This window comes from Schistocerca gregaria, chromosome 2 (genome assembly GCF_023897955.1).
Source record: "Schistocerca gregaria isolate iqSchGreg1 chromosome 2, iqSchGreg1.2, whole genome shotgun sequence".
Lineage (NCBI taxonomy): Eukaryota > Metazoa > Arthropoda > Insecta > Orthoptera > Acrididae > Schistocerca > Schistocerca gregaria.
Genome location: NC_064921.1, coordinates 905,195,868 through 905,217,459, shown reverse-complemented (window position 1 = coordinate 905,217,459; position 21,592 = coordinate 905,195,868). Strand labels below are relative to the sequence as shown.

At 42.8% G+C, this 21,592-nt stretch overlaps 1 pseudogene; it reads right to left on the bottom strand.

Moving 5' to 3' along the window:
- Window positions 1-433: 433 nt before the first annotated feature.
- On the bottom strand, window positions 434-551 carry LOC126337220 (5S ribosomal RNA; annotated as a pseudogene).
- Between the last annotated feature and the right edge of the window lie 21,041 nt (window positions 552-21,592).

Genomic DNA, 21,592 nt, shown 5'->3' with positions numbered 1-21,592 from the left:
CAAATGGGCAGAGCTAGTTTGAATATGTGAGGTCCGAGTTCTTCTGCCCTCTCGATGCGTTTTTCAGTGGCTGGTGCAGTCTCTATATCACATGGCCGTCCGGTTTACGCGGTATGCTGATGAAATATGGGTACTAAAGGCTCCATTATATCGATAAAGGTATCTAGTTAAAGATCATGTCGCTCGACAGTTTGGACAATCACATGGTCTGGAATTACGAAAAAGCAGCAGCTGCTCCGTCTTCAAGCCACAAGTGGCCCATCGGAACCATCCGTCCGCCGTGTCATCCTAAGCGGACAATGCGGATAGGAGAGGCGTGTGATCAGCATACCACTCTCCCGGTCGCTATGATCGTTTTATGTGATCAGAGTCGCTACTATTCGGTCGAGTAGCTCCTTAATTGGCATCCCGAGGCTGAGTGCACCTCGAAAAATTGTAACAACACATGGCCGCCCAGACGGCCACCCATCCCAGTGCCAGCCACGCCCAACAGCGCTTAACTTCGGTGATCTGACTTGAACCGGTGTGTCCACTGCGGCAAGGCCGTTGCCATCTGGAATTACGAAAGCAACTAGTAATTTCTATTGCCTCCGGATCGACGACGCCTAGAGGCCACCGCTAACGTAATTCTACACTGAAGAGCCAATAAAACTGGTACAGATGCCTAATATCTTGTAGGGACCCAGAGAGCTCGTAGGAGGGCCGCAACACGACGTGGCATGGACTCGACTAATGTCTGAAGTAGTGCTCGATGGAACTGACTTCTTGAATCCAGTAGGGCTGCCCATAAATCCGTAGGACTACGAGAGAGTGGAGATCTCTTCTGAACAGCACGTTGCAAGGCATCCCAGATATGCTCACTGACGTTCATGTATGAGGAGTTTGGTGGCCAGCGAAAGTGTGGCAGCGGAAGTGTCTAAGCTCATAAGAGTGTTCCTGCAGCCACTCTGTAACAATTCTGGACGTTTGTCTGTCGGTTTGTCCTGCTGGAGTTGCTCAAATCCGTCAGAATGCACATGAATGGATGCTGGTGATGAGACAGGATGCTTACGTACGTGTCACCCGTCACAGTTGTGCCTAGATGTATCAGAGCCTCTACCAGCTTGAACAGTTCATGCTGACATGCAGGGTCCATGGATTGATGAGGTTGTTTGCATGCCCGTACACGTCTATCCGCTCTATACAATTTGAAATGAGGTTCGTCCGACTAGGCAACATGTTTCCAGTCACCAACATTCCATTCCATTCCCTCCGTCGGAGGTTCGAGTCCTCCCTCGGGCAAGGGTGTGGGTTTTGTTCTTAGCGTAAGTTAGTTTATGTTAAAGTAGTGCGTAAGCTGAGAGACCGATGACCTCAGTAGTTTGGTCCCATAAGACCTTCCCACATCAAGGGTACACGACTGGGCGTTCGGCTCCGAAACCCCACATCGATGATGTTTCGTTGAATGGTTAGTACGATTACACTTGTTGATGGCCCAGCATTGAAATTTGCTGCAATTAGAGGATGGTTTCACTTATGTCACGTTCTCTTCAGTCTTCAATGGTCCCGTTCCTGCAGGATGTGTATCCGGCCGCAGCGATGTCGGAGATTGGATGTTTTACCGGATTCCTGATATTCACGGTACACTCATGAAATGGTCGTACGGGAAAATCCCCACTTCATCTCCACCTCAGAAATGCCGTGTCCCATCGCTCCTGCGCCGACTATAAGACCATGTTCAGACTCACTTAAATCTTGATAACCTGCCATTGTGGCAGCTGTAACCGGTCTAACAACTGCGCCAGACACTTGATGTCTTGTGTAGGCTTTTCCGACCGAAGCGCCGTCATCTGCCTCTTTACATATCTGTATATTTGAATTCACGTACCTGTACCAGTTTCTTTGCCGCAACAGTGTATAACCATGTGCCATTACTAGAGAGTATCTCTCTCTCTCGCCCTCAATTAAGTATTATATTTCTTCGTTTTGTACGAGTCTTCTGATTAAATATGTTCGTGGTTTTTTTTTTTTTTTTTTTTGTTCGTCAAGCGTTGACTCCCAGTTTAGTAATAGGTATGTTGAATCAGTGTAGTTTTCGTAAAATTTTCACGATCATTTTACCTTATTCACTCGTGTGAGGATCATTGCTAATGTATTTGTAGAGCTTCCGTTGGATCGCAAATAACCTATTGAGCGCAGTTGAGTAAAGTTAAGACAACTGCCACAACTTATGGAGAAGGCTGCATAAGTGGGTCGGACTAGAGCGTACTAAACGTTATCGTCAGATGCTGCTTGCCAACACAAGAACTACCTTCATGACACCGGACTCTTTGCCACATCTCCATGTGCAGCCAAAGGATCAGAGTCAACATATCACTGATGCAGCAGGAAGGTACAGCCATTGAGGCTTCACATCTGAGCCACACACATTTGTGTCCTGCATGATCGAAATAGATGCTGTGGCCAAACAAATCTAACCTATGTCAGTCTACTCGACTACGAGGCTACAAGTCTATGAGTCTATGTGACTCGACCAGCTGCTGGTAGCAGCTGCTGGTAGCTGCTAGTGATGGTTGTGCCTACTCTGATGCTTTGGACTTAGCATTCTCCAGCCATCGGGATACCTGGGAGCTTACTTCAGCTGCTGTCTCCTCCTACCTTGGAGGTTTGCAGCTCGAACCCAAGACAGTGCAATTGTCCAACCACTATCACTTGTGCTAGTTTCTTACTGCTTGCTTCTGTAAGTCTGGAGAACCACCGCTGCTGCTAGGAGCTGTCTCATGCCCTGGGGCCATGACATGAATCTGCTCTCCTCTGCAAACAACATGCTATGGTACCTGACATCGTCTTGGGTGCATTACGTGCCACCGCGTGTTGCTGTGGTTAGCATACTTACTGAACTGCTGCCGTAATCAGCACTGGCTTCCTGACACTCTAGGTACTGGGAGCTATCTCATCCCCCTTGGGCCATGACATGAATCTGCCATCCTCTGCACACTGCATCCTAGGGTGCGTGACATTCTCTATTGTGCATTACGTGCCACCGCGTGCTGCTGTGGTCAGCTTTCTTACTGACCTGCTGCCATCATCAGCAATTGCCTTTCGACACTACGCTGTACCGACTGCCAACCGTTCATTTTTTTTTTTTGTGGCCATATACAGATTACAACCTGGGGGCATTGATTTCTCTGAATATCAACGCGAATTTTGTAGCTGATGAACAATAAATGGATATTTTACCAATGTTTCTACGACAACAAGACGGATGACTACCAGACATCCCATCACTACTCCTTTCATACACTGTGTAGGGTGGTGAAGTTTTGCAACCTTACCTCCAAGTACCCATTCCACCACCCTACATACAGTCCTACCATTGTGGCCTCAATGGAATATACATATTGTATTGAGTCTGTATTCAGGTCTTATTTACGGAGACTTCCACCCTTAATCAATCATCAAGCCCAATCTACTGCACTGTGATTTTCAAGATGAAACAGGCCTATAATAAGACCCTTTACGCACTGTCCGATCAGGGTCTACGGTAGTGGACGTTCGTTTTCAGGTCAGACAGCTGGCAACAGCGTTTCAACTTTTCACGTAGTATTTAGAAAATGACTTTTTCAGTGTTGGCCCTTTGATCCACTCCAAATAATTTGCTGAACAAATGTTTTGCATTTCTTGCATAACTGTGACCATTCGTGGGCGATGGACATGGAACAGTAAAAATAATAAGCCTGGAAATGCTATAAAATAAGAGGCAAACGATAACCATTTTCAAGGCAGGCTGTCGAAAAGTGCTGTTTTTTATCCATCTACAGAATCAAAAAGAATAATGTTCAACACGGTGTTGCTCCTACTTGTGGATTGTGCTCATTGGGATCCTCGTTAGCAAGAAGTCCAAATGGTGGTAGAAATGTTGGTTAAAGACTGATCTACTGCCGAAATATTGATTTAGGGCTGGACCATAGTTACAGTCCTGGCCCAATACTGAACTGCCCGCACATCACCGTCGATAGAAAAGAGAAGTGTCTGGCGTTAAAACATTGCGGGCCCAAATCTTTGCTAAAACCGTAGGGCCAACAGATAGCTACAGAACTTCGTTACGCATCAGAAGTAAATCATTATAGCACTGTCGTGCTGAAATAATGTGGGCTAAACTTGTTAAAATAGCTGTCACAAGGATATTGTGCTCCTACCGCATAAAATTTGATGACACTAACTCCACCATTTAAACGGGAGTACTACGCCGGCTTGGGCGAAAATTATGCTGCACTCTTGTTCCCTACTGCTAACTCTGCCATTGTTTTCATGCTCATCGGGTGAATATCTTCCCAATGGTTGAAACTCAGCATCTTATTTCTTTGAGGACAGTGTAATTCTTAGTCCCTATGAAGGTCATCGCAATATTTGTTTAAATGTGATGGTTAACAAAGTTATTTTATATGTTTCTTTTTTGTTTTACAGTATCATAACACATTTTTCTCCATGTATGCCAAAATATCTTTGGTTTTAAAATCATACTAATGACTCTTTAGATATCTCAGCCAAGTAGTTGCCTATACTCCTTTCCCTTGTACTTTTTACATACTTAACCTTGTAGCGATGTGTTGTTACACCCGTGATTTCCCCTTCTACTAATGAGTAAGTCGGGGAATTATCTGTCTCAATCTGCTGCATCCGCTTGAAATCCATTTAACAACAGCCCAGAAACGTCGTATGTCAATGTATTAATACGTACATAGAGCTACCATTACTCTTTATTGAACTGGGAGTAATTATGTCAGAATTGGCAATTGTTTGGAAGTCATAGAGAAAGTAAGGTGGAGGTTCTAAAACTTGAACAATACGAAATTTTTGAAGATGGACGTGTTGTCAGCGACCGTTTACAAAGTAAAATTAAATCAATAACAACCCTCGGTTGCAAATATTAAGTTTTTTGACCTAGGTTTCGGCAACTGGTAAGAGTGCCTTCTTCTGAAGTAAAACATTTGAACTGGTATGTCACGGATAAAATAAATATCAAGCAATAAAGCTTTAGTCACAAAATTTTAAAATAGAAAACATAGAACCCAAACCTCTATGGGCTGCACACACATGTCGAGCTGCGGTAGCATCAGTCTTTTAGTGTGTTTATGTGATATTTCTACAACGGCAGCGGGAAAGTCAAATGTATGTTGCTCTTTTCCAAACCGTGTGAGAGTAAGAGGAATTTTGGGAACTACTTCTTGTACCGATGGTGATATATGTGGTACTGTAGTAGAAGAGTTACATGCTGCAGCTGTTACCCAGACATTGTGAGAGGATGAGGAATTTCAGGAGCTGCTTCTTGTGCGAATGGTGCCGGGTTTTGATGCCATAAATTATGTCACTTATCGATTTTATGTAGGCATCTATTGGGAATAATGTTGAAGGTGACAGTATTTTCTGGCGAGATCAGATTTTCAGAAGAAACAGATTTTCTGGGACACCCGGTGTTTGCTGAGACGACCAAGTCGTAGAGGTTTCAGTTAGCGCGTCTATTTCCGCGCACGTTCGTAGCTTCGGTGTTAACAATTGACTGCAGCGTTGCTCTGTAACGATTTCTAGAAGCTCGTCATGTCGACAAAGCTGACCTATTTAACTCGGTTACACAAGAGTTGTATCCTCTGCGGTAAAACGAATTTCACCGCATTTATTGTTGATAATTACGCTATAACGGTACGAAGTTCACAAACTGTAACGGTCGTTTTAAACCACTGTTTGTAAGACTTTTGCAACAGCAAACAGATGCACGTGTTTTAGTTCATTGCTGTAGTCGGCGACAGCGTTAACGGCCTCCCGCCGCGCAGCTCACAATGAAAGCTTCATTGTCAACTGGAAAGAAAGTACACAGACAGCAGCTTACGTCACGGACGGGTATAATAGCGGTACTTTAACCTGCCTTCCTACGGTTTGGTTCATTATACGCTACAAATCGCTTCGCGATAAATTTACTAAGTGCACCTAATAAGTATGAGTTACACATAACAGAAAGAAACGTCTGTTCAAGCTTTCCCCACCATAACGACGTGAAGAGAAAATAGTAATACGTATTCTCGCACTGCAGGATGGATTCAATAATAAATTAGGCCGTTTGTTGTTGCCTCTTACTTTATTAATGAAACGACGAAAGAATGAATCCTAAATTATCCATAGCAGGATGAACAGCATTTTAAACGACGTTGCACTTTAGTCACAATAACGCGGGCGGGGGGGGGGGGGGGGGGGGGGAGCGGATGGATGGAAACAATACTCTGAGGGCCTCTATGAGGGAGTGTTTGTCTGATACCATAGAAGAAGAAATAGGAGTCGATTAAGAAGACATAGGGGATCCAGTGCTAGAATAAGATTTTGAGAGAGCAATCGGGGAGTTAAGATCAAATAAGGCAGAAGGAATACATAACATTCCATCTGAATTTTTAAAATGATTGGGGGAATCGCCAGCACAACGACTATCCACGTTCATGTATAGAATGTACACTACTGGCCATTAGAATTGCTACACCACGAAGATGACGTGCTACAGACGCGAAATTTTACCGAATAGAAGAAGTTGCTGTGATATGCAAATGATTAGCATTTCCGAGCATTCACAAAAGGTTGGCGCCGGGGGTAACACCTACTATGTGCTGACATGAAGAAAGCATCCAACCGATTTCTCATACACAGACAGCAGTTGACCGGCGTTGCCTGGTGAAACGTTGTTGTCATGTCTCGTGTAAGGAGGAGAAATGCGTACCATCACGTTTCCGACTTTGATGAAGTTCGGATTGTAGCCTACCGCGATTGCGGTTTATCGTATCGCGACATTGCTGCTCACGTTGGTCGAGATATCATCTCTGTTAGCAGAATAAGGAATCGGTAGGTTCAGGAGGGTAATACGGAACGCCGTGCTGGATCCCAACGGCCTCGTATAACTAGCAGTCGAGATGACAGGCATCTTATCCGCATGGCTGTAACGGATCGTGAGGCCACGTCTCGATCGAGTTGTCAACAGATGGAAACGTTGGCAAGGAAACAACCATCTGCATGAACAGTACGACGACGTTTGCAGCAGCATGGACTATCAGCTCGAAGACCATGGCTGCTGTTACCCTTGACGCTGCATCACAGACAGGAACGCCTGCGATGGTGTACTCAAAACGATGAACCTTGGTGCACGAATGGCAAAACGTCATTTTTTCTGGTGAATCCAGGTTATGTTTACAGCACCATGATGGTCGCATCCGTTTTTGGCGAAATCGCGGTGATCGTACATTGGAAGCGTGTATTCGTCATCGCCATACTGGCGTATCACCCGGCGTGATGGTATGGGGTGCCATTGGTTACACGTCTCGTTCACCTCTTGTTCGCACTGACGGAACTTTGAGGAATGGACGTTACATTTTAGATGTGTTACGACCCGTGGCTCAACCCTTCATTCGATCCCTGCGAAACCCTATATTTCAGCTGGATAATGCACGACCGCATGTTGGAGGTGCTGTATGGGCGTTTCTGGATACATAAAATGTTCGACTGCTGCCCCAGACAGCACATTCTCCAGATCTCTCACCAATTGAAAACGTCTAGTCAATAGTGGCCGAGCAACTGGCTCTTCACATTACGCCAATCACTACTCTTGATGAACTGCATGGGCAGCTGTACCTGTACACCTCATTCAAGCTCTGACTCTATGTCCAGGGGTATAAAGGCCGTTATTAAGGCCAGAGCTGATTGTACTGGTTTTTCAGGATCTATGCACCCAAATTGCGTGAAAATGTAAACACATATCAGTTCTAGTATAATATATATGTCCAATGAATACTCGTTTATCATTTGTCTTTCTTCTTGGTGTATCAATTTTAATGGCCAGTAGTGCAGTAGTCTGACCGTACGACATATGAATTTTGGAAAAAAGCCATCCACACAATTCCGAAGACTGCAAGAGGTGAAAAGTGAGAGAATTATCGCACAATTTGCTTATCAGTTCATGCATGCTGCTGACAAGAATAATGTACACAAGAACGGAAAAGAAAATAGAGGATGTGTTAGATGACGATGGCCTTAGGAAACGAAGAGGCACCAGAGGTAATTCTGACGTTGTGGTTGATAATGGAAGCTAGACTACAGCAAAAATCAAGACACTTTCATAGGATTTGTCAACCTGGAAAGAGCGTTCGACAGTGTGAAGCGTATAAGGCGTTCGGAATGCTCGAGAAAACAGGGATATATTATGTCGAGAGACACATGCAGGAGCCAAGGGGGGATGACAAGAGTGGAAGACTGAAAACGAAGTGCTCAGACTACAAACAGTGTAAGACAGGGATTTAATCTTACACCTCTACAGTTCAGTTTGTACATCAAAGAAGCAAAGAGTGGTTCAGGAGAGGAATTAAAATTCAAAGAGAAAGGATACTAATTATACGTTTCGCTAATGACATGGCCATCCTGAGTGAAAGTGAAGAATTACATGATATGCTGAGTGGAATGAACAATCTAATCAGTACAAAATATGGAACTAAATCTAAACTCCGAACAGACCTCGGAAGGTCCAACAGTACCGACCGGCCGCCGTGTCATCCTCTCTGCCAGGGGCGTCAGTGGATGCGGATACGGTGTGGCATGTTCTCAGCACATCACGTGCAGAATATGTACTGAGAATAAATAGAAGAAAGACGAAAGTAATGAGAAGCAGCAGAAATGAGGAAGGCAAGGAACGTAATATGAGTATTGGTGGTCACGAAGTCGACGAAGTTATAGAATTATATTACCCAGTCAGCAAGATAACCAATGAGTGACGGACGGAGCAGGGAGGATATCAAAAGCAGACTAATACTGGCTGAAATAATTTCCAGCCCAAGAAATGTCAAATACTATCAAAAAGAGACCTTAAATTGAAGAAGAAATTTCTGACAATGTACGGTTGGAGCACAAAACTCTTTGGTAGTTTAACATGAACTTTGGGAAAACCGGAACCGTAGAAATAGAAACTTTTGAAATGTGGTGCTACAGACGAACGTTGAAAATTCTGTCAACTGATAAGGTAGGGAATAAAGAGATTCAGCGCAGAATTGGAGAAAAAAGGAATATGTGGCAAACACTGAATAGAATGAGGGAGAGAATGATAGGACATCTGTTAAGACATCAGGGAATGATTTCCAATGTATTAGAGGGAGCTGTGGAGAGCAAAAACTATAGAGGAAATTGGAATAAAATGGTTCCAATGGCGCTAAGCACTATGGGACTTAACGTCTGAGGTCATGAGTCCCCAAGACTAAGAACTACTTATAGCCAACTTAACCTAAGGACATCACACACACCCCTGCCCGAGGCACGATTCGAACCTGCGACTGTAGCAACAGCGCGGTTCCAGACTGAAGCGCCTAGAACCGCTGGGTCACACTGTCCGGCGAAATTGGAATACATCCAGCAAATAATTGAGGACGTAGGTTGCGAGTAGTACTCTGGAGATGAAGAGGTTAGCACAGGAGATAAATTCGTGACGGGCCAAATCAAACCAGTCCGAAAACTGAATGCTCAAAAAGAAAAGAAAAGCTAGGTAAGTCCTAAAATTTCCATTACACAACAGATTTTGGTAGGGAACATTTTCTAATGCTCAGACGGCTTCACAAGAAAGTAAATATTACGTGAATATTACTAAATAAATTTACATTCCATTCACACTCAAATTTATATAAATGTTTCACTGTCATTGTCTTCAGAGGTGGATGTCGGTGCCAGACTGATAACTGATAACCTCTTATCTCGTCTGTAACAACTTCTTTCTGGTAATCTTTCTCTTACAATTCGTTAGTGCTACGTACGCACACTTCCCAGTCAACAAGTGCGATTTTGTCTATCACATCATGACTGGTCTTTCAGTGTCAGTTACTTTAATCTAGTACTTTTATCGGCCACATATCTCTTCATCTGTACCAACACCAGTTTTATTGCAACGATGAGTAGCAACTGCTCTGCATGACTGCTGACTGTTTCTACCTTATCACTGGAGAATTTACATATATTCAGAAGAGAAATTACAGTTGGGTCAAACTGGCTCCTTCCGGCATCTAAGTATATCTCATAAAATGTCAAAGAAAATATAAATTTTTGTAAATTATAAGACATTATAATAAAGAGAAGAAAAAGTTGCGAAAACAAATATTATGTCAGTAACGTAGTAAATAAATTCGATATGATATTGAGCGTCCACTTTGACCGCTTCCGCCGTTCTGGTGTTGAGTGATCTAACGGGAGCCGGTGTTACCATTGCGGCAAGGTCGTTGGCATTTGTGAATTACGTAAAAATTAATTAGAGCATTAATTTCTTTTGTGTGAATAATGCAATCGCAGCTGCTTTTTCTTGCGTCTAATTAACCGACACTGTAGATTTCTTTCGCATTTGATCAGCACATACTGTTCATGCCTGCAGCTTCGATTCTTTTATGTTAAAACGGATCTGCTGCATGATGTTTAAACATCCATTATAGCACGAAAACAGTAAGACATTCCTGGTAAGTTGAAAGAAAGATACTACGAAATAATTATACTCCTTTGAGAGAGGGGAAGCGTTGGATAGTAAGATTTAGCAAGAGTAAGATTCATACACTAGGTTACACACTGAGGTAGCAAAAGTCATGGGATACCGGTGTGCACATATACAAATTGTGGTAGTATCGGGTAAGGGTACAAAGGTCAGCACACTGGTGTAGCTGTCATTTGTACTCAGGTGATTTATGTGAAGGTTTCTGAGGTGACTATGGTAGTTGGAGCTCGACGCATGGGACATTTCAGTTCGGAAATCGTTAGGGAATTAAGTATTCCGAGAGGCATAGTGTTATGAGTGTGCCGAGAATACCAAATTTAAGGCATTACCTTTAACCAAGGACAATGAAATAACCGATGGACTTTACTTGAAGTTCGAGAGAAGCAGCGTTTGTTTAGAGAAGTCAGCGCTGATAGACAGGCAACACTGAATTGACTTGATGAATCAATGGGGGACGTACGACGAACATACCGTTAGGGCAGTGTGACGAAATTTGCCGTTAATGGGTTATGGCAGCAGACAAACGGCGGCTACTTCCAGACCATCATTGTCTTCATGTTCCCCTACACCGACGGAACCTTTATGGGTGAAAATGCGCAGCGGCAGTCGGCCACAACTGTTCGCGACTGGTCTGAAGAACATTCTGGACAGTTCTAGTGAATGGCTTGGTCACCATGATGGCCAGTCATGAATCGCAGCGAACATTTATGGGACATAATCTGAGGTCCGTTCGTGCATAAGATCCAGTACCGCCAATACTATCTCAGTTATGGACAGTTATAGACGCACTATGGCTCAATATTTGAGCAAGGGACTTCGATGATTTGTTGAGCCCACGCTACGTCGAGCTGCAGCACTACCCCAGGCACTGTATTGGGAGGTATCCAATGACCTTTTTAATAGCAGTGTATAAGGAAAGAGATAGTAAAATTTGTTCCATCTCAGATTATGGGATGTGATATGTGTGCTTAAGCAGAAGAAACTAACGATCAAGGTCCGAAAACAATTTATTGGATTGTTCAGTTAACCAAAACGCATTCTCCAAGTATAACACCAACACAAAACAGCGATCCGTCTTCGAATCACAACTACATACAAGAATAATATAGAAAACAACTGAAATAATTTCCTGCTAGTCTCCGCCAGAGACTTCTCCGATATACCAAGCATAGTCCAGAGATCAGCGAGAAGTTCCAAGCCTGGCTGCCGGGGCGGCAGCTATCCACGTCTGCTGGCGGTCGATGAACTGTCGATGGCCGGCCTGGGTGGCTGAGCGGTTCTAGGCGCTTCAGTCTGGAACCGCGCGACGACTATGGTAGCAGGTTCGAACCCTGCCTCGTGAATGGATGTGTGTGATGTCCTTAGGTTAGTTAGGTTTAAGGAGTTCTACGTTCTAGGGGACTGGTGACCTCAGAGCCATTTGAACCATTTTTGACCTGCCTATGTGCGGCCGAGCGCCGGCCTTTATAGCGCTTCGGCGGATGAGTACCTCGGATTTATTTTCCATCACGTGGTTTCACACGTGAAAATAGTTCCGGGGACTGCAGCGACCTCTTCTTTAAGTTTATGGGGGCCGGTATTTGCCCCTGGTGGCCGCCGGTGTCTTTCCTGTGTTGTTATTGTTGTTGTTGTTGTTGTTGTTGTTGTTGTGGCCATTCATAAATGTTGCCTGTCGGTTGTGTAGCGCTTCGGTGTGCCTGCGATTCGGGCAACCCGCGGCTGGAGGCTGTCAGTTTGGTTGCCGATACTCTAGGAGTGGTGATGTCTGGTGGAGAAGGCCACAGCAGGATGGGTTGCAGATTACGGGATGTCTGAATCAGTAATGGGGAACAGATGATATTCTGTCTTATCGAAATTCCGAATAAGTATGTGGGGGCTGGCCAATGAGTTGGCTGATCTTAATCAGCTCTTAGCAAGCAGCTAATGTTTTACTTTTACACGGTACATCCTGTCGTGAAACGAAATTGCCTAATACGTTACAGTCAGCAACGTTGCGTCTTGTGCGCTATTGTCAGTAGCGTAAACGTTTACTGTCCACCGATAAAGGAGAAGAATCGCTAAGGAAGTTTCACGATGCGCTCGCGACCGCAGGTTAACGTTGTTGACGTTGGTACGCCCTGAGAGGCGGCCAAGGTTGGGCGGTGCCTCAGCGGAAGGCACCTCGTTATCGCATCAGTGGCCGACCGGCCCTCCGCACTTACGGCGGGCGACGCCGTGGAGATGGGGGTGTAGACAGGAGGGGCGTTATAATGGCATTCCGGCGGCCGCCGCGGTCGGGGCGATGACCTGCCGAGCGGCGGTGCGGGCGCCTGCTGTGGTCGCTGTGTGTCCGCCACACGGCAGGCGAAGGGCGTGGCGGCCAGCCTGTGTTCTGTCTCGTGGCTGTGAACGACGCGGGGCGTAGGCTACGGGTTATGCTGTATAGCCTGAGGCAGCTGACAGGTAGCTTGGCACGACGTCACTGTGCAAGTTCGATTCCTACTTGGCATCCCGCTCTCATCTCGAAATTCGGTACGTTAGGTTGGTTTCTAATCACACAACGGCCTAAGCTACAGTTTGTGGGCTCACCTATTAAATAAGCGTTCAATGTCTTATCGAGCACCATCGACTAGTCTGAGTTTAGTTAGAGATTTTATTCTTCGATCTGTGTGTTTGACGTGAATAAAATTGTAGCCTCCCCACACAAAAAATAATATAAATAATATTCACAATTAGCGTAACTACCCAACAGTGAAAATATGTATAGCATTGGCATTTAGTGTAACCTATCAACAAATTATTATACCATAACCTACCAATAGTAACGTGACTAATTTCTCAATAAAATTGTGGCTCACTTATAAAATTTCAGTAATTGAATGTGAATTTAAACTGGTAAATTTTGGACGTCAGCAGTGCTCCGTCATGTCCTTGAAAGATCATACTGAATAAATTGAAAATTCTTACCTCAGTGAAGTCGCCGGATAACGCATATATATATGCTCTTATAATAAATGTTTCTGGCACAGCCCAGTGCAATGCTGGCCGATAGATTTGTCATGTATAAAAGGAAACAACTGATTTTTCTTTACAATAATAGGGATGACCATGGATTGGAGAAATTAGTAAATTCTTTAAATTGAGATCAATGATTGTCAAAAGTTAATTTGTATAAAAAAAGATTATTATTAAAAGATTTTTTTTAACATTTACATGGGACTTGATATAACAATACTACATATGCGTGAGGCTGCTTTTACCTTATATTATATCGAGCAGGCTCCGCCATCGCTCCCCATGACCGGCCCAGCCAAGTTAATACACACGACTCTTAGCAACCACTTATTTCTACTGCCACACAGTTCCTACTGCTGACAACAATTCTTTCTGGTCTGAGATTCTCTTATACCTTACATTTCGCAGGCATCGTGTGAGCAATCCATTGAAATTGCATCTGCTCGAGTGCGCTAGCAACAAATTCCTTAATCATAGACCTCTTACAAAATGTCCACAAACTGCTAAAACTACAGGAAAATATCAGGGGGCGATCACGAACTTCCAGTGTGAGTGTGTTGATGCAGCGTATGTGCGACCCAGCGCGGCTCCAATGTTGATATACAGGGTATTCGGGAATTCCCGTTACAAACCTCTAGGACCTGTAGAGGGGAATGACTAAATAATATTTTGAATGGTAACCCATGTCCGGAAACATCACACAACGCTACAGAGTGTCAAAGTTACTTTGCCGGTGCCTATAAATATATGCACATACCGGTTGATTCCGCAGTGACGTTCAAAGCTTTCTAGGATGACGTAGAAGGGTAATTGTATGAATTCGGGATGAGCGTCCCTGAATCAGAAAGGAGTGAATTCGCAAATTATAAGCGGAAACCTTTCTGGTACCTCTGAAAATAGAATATATGTACGGTTGTTGCTAAGATTGTAGGGTACACAACATTCAGAGGTAGTAGTATGTGCCAAAATAAGGAAGAAAGTCCTGTAAACATGGGCTATAAAATGCATACTTTAAGAGTTATAAGCAGTTGTTCAATAGACGAGATGTTTCCCAATAGTGAAGTGTGAAGTACTCAGAGCTGCTCAGGTACACAGGGCACAGGTTTACTGGAATTTTTTCTTGTTTTGGCCGACAGTGCCACCTCTAAACGTTTCCTGCCCAACAATTTTAGAAACAATAGTACCAGTACATGTCTTCCACTGTCTGAGGTGTCAGAGAGGTTTTCGCTTATAACTTTAAACTCGTTTGTTTCGTTACAGTGACCCTTAGCTCTAACTGATACAATTACCCTTCTTCATCATAGTAGGAAGTTTATGAGATCATCACGTAATTACCCTGTGTACATACATTTACATGAGCTAGCGCCCGTAAATTGGACACTCTGTAGCGTTGCTGTTTGACATTTCCGAACATGAGTTGCTATTAAAAATGGTATGTACTCATTCTCTTTACAAGTTCTGTAAGTTTGTCATGGGAATTCCCGAATACTTTGTTTAAAAACCAACATGTAGACATGGGGTTAGGATGGACTTCGAAATGAAACTTTCTTTCCGCCCCTTATATAATTCACTATATTTTGTTGCGTGACTAATCGTTGTTTAATGGCCGGATCACTCCTGACGGAACGAAACGTCAGGTCAAAGCATTCGACAATCATTTTCAGTTGGAGGTGTTTACACAGGCCGTCAGCGGCACGTAACGTGAAGTCACTCCTAAGAAAGTTTTGACGGCGACGTTGGTAGGGCGAACTGCATTGTCGCCTGTTAACCACTTTCTAGCCCTCTCTCTAGCGATAAAGAAGTGGATTCCATGCTTTTGCGTCTACGTACCTGTTACGCTACGAGGGACGCTACGAAAGTCACTGTTTTTCACACGTGACTACCAAAAACTAATACATCATGGCACAATTCTTCGACACAGTCGACCATCTTCTTTTCAAAAACAATGATAAAGCTTACTTCTGGAATGTTCTTCTCGTTATTTAACTTTGTTTTCGTGCCAAATTGCTAATCTTCATGCGCACTCGAATTTTTTTTTCCCACTGACTGTTCCTCTGTAAGAGAGGCCCTTTAATTGAAAGTGAAAATTGATATAGATTTCACAATAAATGAATGCAGCTGACGTCCACACTTTGTACAAATGAGATTATAACCTTTTATAATTTGAAAACATCGTCCATATTAAAGGAGAAAAAGTTATTTAAGACATATTTACCATGTACGAAAAAGAAGCGCAATGCATTAGGTAAACAGGTTCTATGTATTATATATCCTCGTAGACAGTGGTTTTTATGTGTATATTTTCGCTAGTAAATACCAACCGTTGTTTTGAAATTGTGTTCCGGTTCTCAGCAATTTGCTGTACAAAAGTGACCTTATCCGTGGTAAAGAATTATTTGGCCGTTAATCCACTTTATCGTTACTAATTTCTTAATTGCGATACCGTACTTAGACTCACTAGTGGTGTCTTATACCCTCAATTTTGCCGTTCGATATCTGACTCAGTGAACTGACGTCGTGTTGACATTCCGTCTAATGTGAAGCCTTTACCATTTAACGGTGCGTCATCTGGCATTCCGTTCTGTTCCTTTGATATCTAGTGCGAATCAGGCTTAATAGTATGCAGCAGGTTTTTTCCTTGCTTTCAGAAAGGATATTTCGGTTTGTTGTTGGTATATCAGCTTTTTGGTGTATTTTTTTGCACTATGTTGCACTACAAATTAAAAGACGTTTACATTACTAAGAGATGGAAACATTCCGTCAAGTTCTTACAAGCAATTCTTCCTACAGATTTCGCAACTAGAGAGGATTCTGTAGATAGAACCAAACATATCCCGCGAAGCACATTGTTACACAACCTAAAATGAGGACAGAAGAAAGTTCACTATTATCAGTTCACAAGACTTTTTCAGTACTGAAACTGGTTGCTGGAACTTCTGTGTTTCCTGGACATTCAGTCTATGTCTCTTTTGTTGATAGTAAAATGCAAAAGATTAGAGCAAAGTAAGATTTATAAAAGCACCCGAGTTAGTATTTCTGATTATAGTTGAAGGAAACGCTTTCTCAAAACATATCTAATGACTTTGAAAGATCGTTTGTACACAGCTTTTAAAAAGGCTATTGACTATCCTTGCTTTCCTGAGACCTATAGTTATTAAAGAAATCATTTCAAAAACATGTGTTATTTTAGTAAATGAAACTTCCTGCAAATTAAAACTGTGTGCCGGATCGAGACTCGAACTCAGTTTAGGAAATATTTTCTCGTAAATTATTCTCAAATAAGAAACAGCTGTGTTGTAAACTAATTCAGAGTGAAGTTAGTTACATAAAAAAATGTCAAGGTTCTGTGTAGTCGTATGTCTTTTCTTAGTGGTTTCCCCTTCTGTATGTTTCTATGCACCGTCTAATATAGAAACTGAAATGACATCGGATCCAGTCCAAGGACTGCACATTTCACAGTTGGTCGAAATTTGAGCAGTTATCACCTTAAAGGCAAGCAGTGTTTAAATTAACATTGCTGGACAATGTTTACAGATTTTATTCCTCCCTCTCGATTCCTCTGTTTCGGAGTGTAACCTCATTTAAATACACAGCCTATGATTGTTTACGTGTTTGCTTCTAAATATTACACTCTAAATTACGTGGTACCTTCCACGACCACTCAGAATAAGAAGACTCCTGTAGGCTGAACTGAAATATCTGCCAATTTTTTTCTCAAAGTATAGAATACTTGTTGACATATGAGTCACGATGGGAGTGTAAATGGTTAAGTGAATTTACTGAATTCGGCGTAAATATGGATAGCTGCTCAGCTGTGAATAGCACTAACCATTGCAAGAGTGGTTTTTGCATATTTAGATTTACACGTAGCCTCAAGCGAAATAATACTTCCCACAGAGACAACTGTCAACCAAGAGCTGGCGCTCAGTTGGGTATTGTAATTATATGTTAATAAATGTAATTATAAATGTCAAACCAAATGTATACATATGCGTTTCTTCCCCAGTCGAAAACTATGCTGATGGAAATTAGTCTCAAAATCTTCTGTTCCTGAGAACTAGCGAAGTGGAGAGAATTATTTATTGTCATGTACTTATACGACGTTGTTGGTGTTGTGGTATTCAGTCCAGAGACTGGTTTGATGCAGCTCTCCATGCTAATCTATCCTGTGCAAGCTTCTTCATCTCCCACTAGCTACTGAAACCTACATCCTCCAGAATCTGTTTAGTGTATTAGTCTCTCTCTACGACTTTTACCCTCCACTCTGCCCTCCAATACTAAACTGGTGATCCCTTGATGCCTCAGAACATGTCCTACAAACCGATCCTTTCTTCGAGTCAAGCTGTGTCACAAATTTAACTTCTACCCATTTCTATTCAATACCGCATATTAGTTATGTGATCTACCCATCTAATCTTCAGCACTCTTCTGCAGCAACACATTTCAAAAGCGTCTATTCTCTTCTTTTCTAAAATATTTATCGTCCATGTTTCACTTCCATACCTGGCTACACTCCATACAAGTACTTTCAGAAACGACTTCCTGTCATTTAAATCTATACCCGATGTTAACAAATTTCTCTTCTTCAGAAACGCTTTCCTTGCCACTTCCAGTCTACATTTTATATCCTCTCTACTTTGACCATCATCAGTTATTTAGCTCCCCAAATACCGAAACTCATTTCCTACTCATTACCTAATCTAAGTCCCTCAGCATCACCTGACTTAATTCGACTACATCGAATTATCCTCATTTTGCTTTTATTGATGTTCATCTTATATCCTCCTTTCAAGACACTGTCCATTCCGTTCATCTGCTGTTCCTCCATGGATTTTAATTCCTACTCTCAATTTTTCTTTTGTTTCCTTTACCACTTGCTCAGTGTTCAGATTGAAAGAGACCGGGGATAGGCTACTACCCTTCTCACTCCCTTCCCAACCACTGATACCCTTTCATACCCCTCTGTACAAATTGTAAATAGCCTTTCGCTCCCTGTATTTTACCACTACCACCTTCACGACGTTATCATAAACATACTTAAGCAAACTGAATAATACCTAACCCTATTTCGTATACAGGGTGAGTCACTAACTTTTGCCACCAGGAATAACTCCGAAAGTATGATAGGAGCTGAAAAGTTGGTGGGACAATGGGACAATAGTTGCATGGGACAGTGGGGGGGGGGGGGGGCATACTAGGACGTTGGCTTTTTGTTGCTTGGGGGGGGGGGGGGGGTCGCGTCAGAGATATGAAGGTCAATTTTGTTTTTTAAATGGGGTGCTATAGTTTGGTACTTATTTTCTGATAGCGGCTATCGTGACGAATCCAGTGGTGTTTGACGGTAAGATCTTTGAAGTCCAACGAAGGTCGCAAAGGTTGCATGAACGTCCATTTACAGAAGATGGTCGAAGTGATGACCATTGGAATCAATGCAGTGCTGCAATCTTTTTATCATGGATTCCTCATCACATCGGCACTTATCGAGGCACATGCTCTGACAATTCTCTCTCATACATCCTCAGATGTAGTTGGAACGTGTTTCTAAACAATGCCTTTTATGAATCCCCACAATAAAAAATCACCTGGCGTCAAGTCTGTCATATGAGCCGGCCCCGACACATCTTCTCCGCATCCAATCCAACGATTTGGGAATTTCCTCTGCAGCTCATTTCTAGCCATGAGCGAAAAATCCCAGACGCCCATCGTGTTGATACCACACTCCGTTGCTTCTTCCTAAAGGTATTTCTTCCAATAAGAGACTTAATGTCTCTTACAGGAATGTGGTGTACTTCCTACCCCTAATATTTCCTTCGATGGAATAGGAGCTTACAATTCGGTCCTCCAGAATCCCACGTCATACATTGACTGACCACGGTTTTTGGTGTGCAACTTGCTGCAGTCAACATGTGTATTCAGTTGAACAATAATGCATGTTATGCAAATAAACGTTTCCATGGTTCGTGAATGTAGCCTCGTCAGTAAATAAAAAATTAATAAATGTGTCATCTCTCTGCATCTAAAGTTGAGCCCATCGGCAGAAGTCAATGCGACGCATACAATCCATACCAGGTAATTCTTGATAGAGACTGATATGGTAAAGCTGATATCTGCAGCAATGCAGAACACGAACAACACTACTCTAGTTCATGCCAGGTCCCTTTACGATTTGACGCGATCTAACACAAGGATCTCGAACCACAATGGCAAGAGTACCAAACTCCGTGTCTCGTTAGTAACTTTTCTTTGCTGTATATGTTTCCGATGCGCTAAAAATCCAGTTGTCCTTAATTTATTATGCACATATTTAAATGTACTACGTGTAGGTTGTGTACGTTGAGGATATCTTTCACCGTATAATTCTGTAGCTGTCGCGGAATTTCGTTGGCATTCTCCGCAAATGAGAAGCATATCGACTTCGCTTGATTCGACGACACTCGTCTTAATGTTCCTATTAGTGTTGTATTGCGAAACCGTTCAATGGTGTTTACTCGTCAGTGGCACGTAAGTTGGATACGCCATTGAATTATCAGAGTATGTGCTTCGATAAGTGCCGAAGTGATTAGGAGTACCACTCAATGCATGGTAAGAAGATAGCTGCACTGCATTGATACCAATGGTAACCCCTTCGAACACCTTCTGTAAACGGACGTTCACGCCACGTTTTTGACTTTCGTTGGCCTTCAAGGACGTTACTGTTACACATCAGTCGATTCGTCTCGATAGCCTCCATTAAAAAATAAGTACCAAACTATAGCATTCCATTTAAAGAAAACAAAGTTGACCTTCATATCTCTGACACAACCCCAAATAGTAGCAAAAAATCAACGTTATATAATGGTCCCCGTTGTCCCATGCAACATTTGTACCGCAAACTTTCCATGTACTATCATTGTCTGGAGTTATTCTAGGTGGCAATAGTTAGTGACCCACCTTCTATACATACGGAATGAGGAGTGATACTTAAGGCATTGTTATATCGGATTTGTAATTTTGAGGGAACCTGCAGAAATGTCATAAACTTCAAAGAATAATGTTTTGACCATAACTCAACAAGTTACAAATGAAACTAGTGATAACAATTCATTTCACTGTAACGTAGAACTGCAGGTTCTCCCCCCTCCCTTTTGTACGATAAAAACGCCGACTTTCCCAAAGTACCCACTTACGATTAAAAAGTAAACACCACTTCTGCAAGAGTCTATATAAGGGGAAAAACTAATAAATTGACACTAGTTTTTACTGCATAACACCCACATTTGAAGACATTGGTACCGAGTTCTTAACTCATTACATTCAACATCAATAACCTACCAAACAAGTTTCGCGCCTACATCACTACAGACATGTAATTACATTTCAGTTTTTCCGTTATACAGGGTTTACAAAAAGGTACGGCCTAACTTTCAGGAAACATTCCTCACACACAAATAAAGAAAAGTGTTACGCGGACATGTGTCCGGAAACGCTTAATTTCCATGTTACAGCTCATTTTAGTTTCGTCAGTATGTACTGTACGTCTTCGATTCACCGCCAGCTGGCCAAATTGAAGGAATGTGATGTTGATTTCAGTGCTTGTGTTGACATGCGACTCATTACTCTACAGTACTAGCATCAAGCACATCAGTACGTAGCATCAATATGTTATTGTTCATCACGAACGTGGTTTTGCAGTCAATGCAATGTTTACAAATGCGGTATTGGCAGACGCCTATTTAATGTATGGATTAGCACGGGGCATTAGTCATAGCGCGGTACGTTTGTATCGAGACAGATTTCCAGAACGAATGTGTCCCGACAGGAAGACGTTCGAAGTAATTGATCGGCGTGTTAGGGAGCACGGAACATTCCAGCCTATGACACGCAACTGGGGAAGACCTAGAACGACGAGGACACCTGCAATGGACGAGGCAATTCTTCGTGCTGTTGACGATAACCCTAATGTCAGCATCAGAGAAGCTGCTGCTGTACAGGGTAACGTTGACCACGTCACTGTATGGAGAGTGCTACGGGAGAACCAGTTGTTTCCCTACCATGTACAGCGTGTGCAGGCACTAATAGCAGCAGATTGGCCTC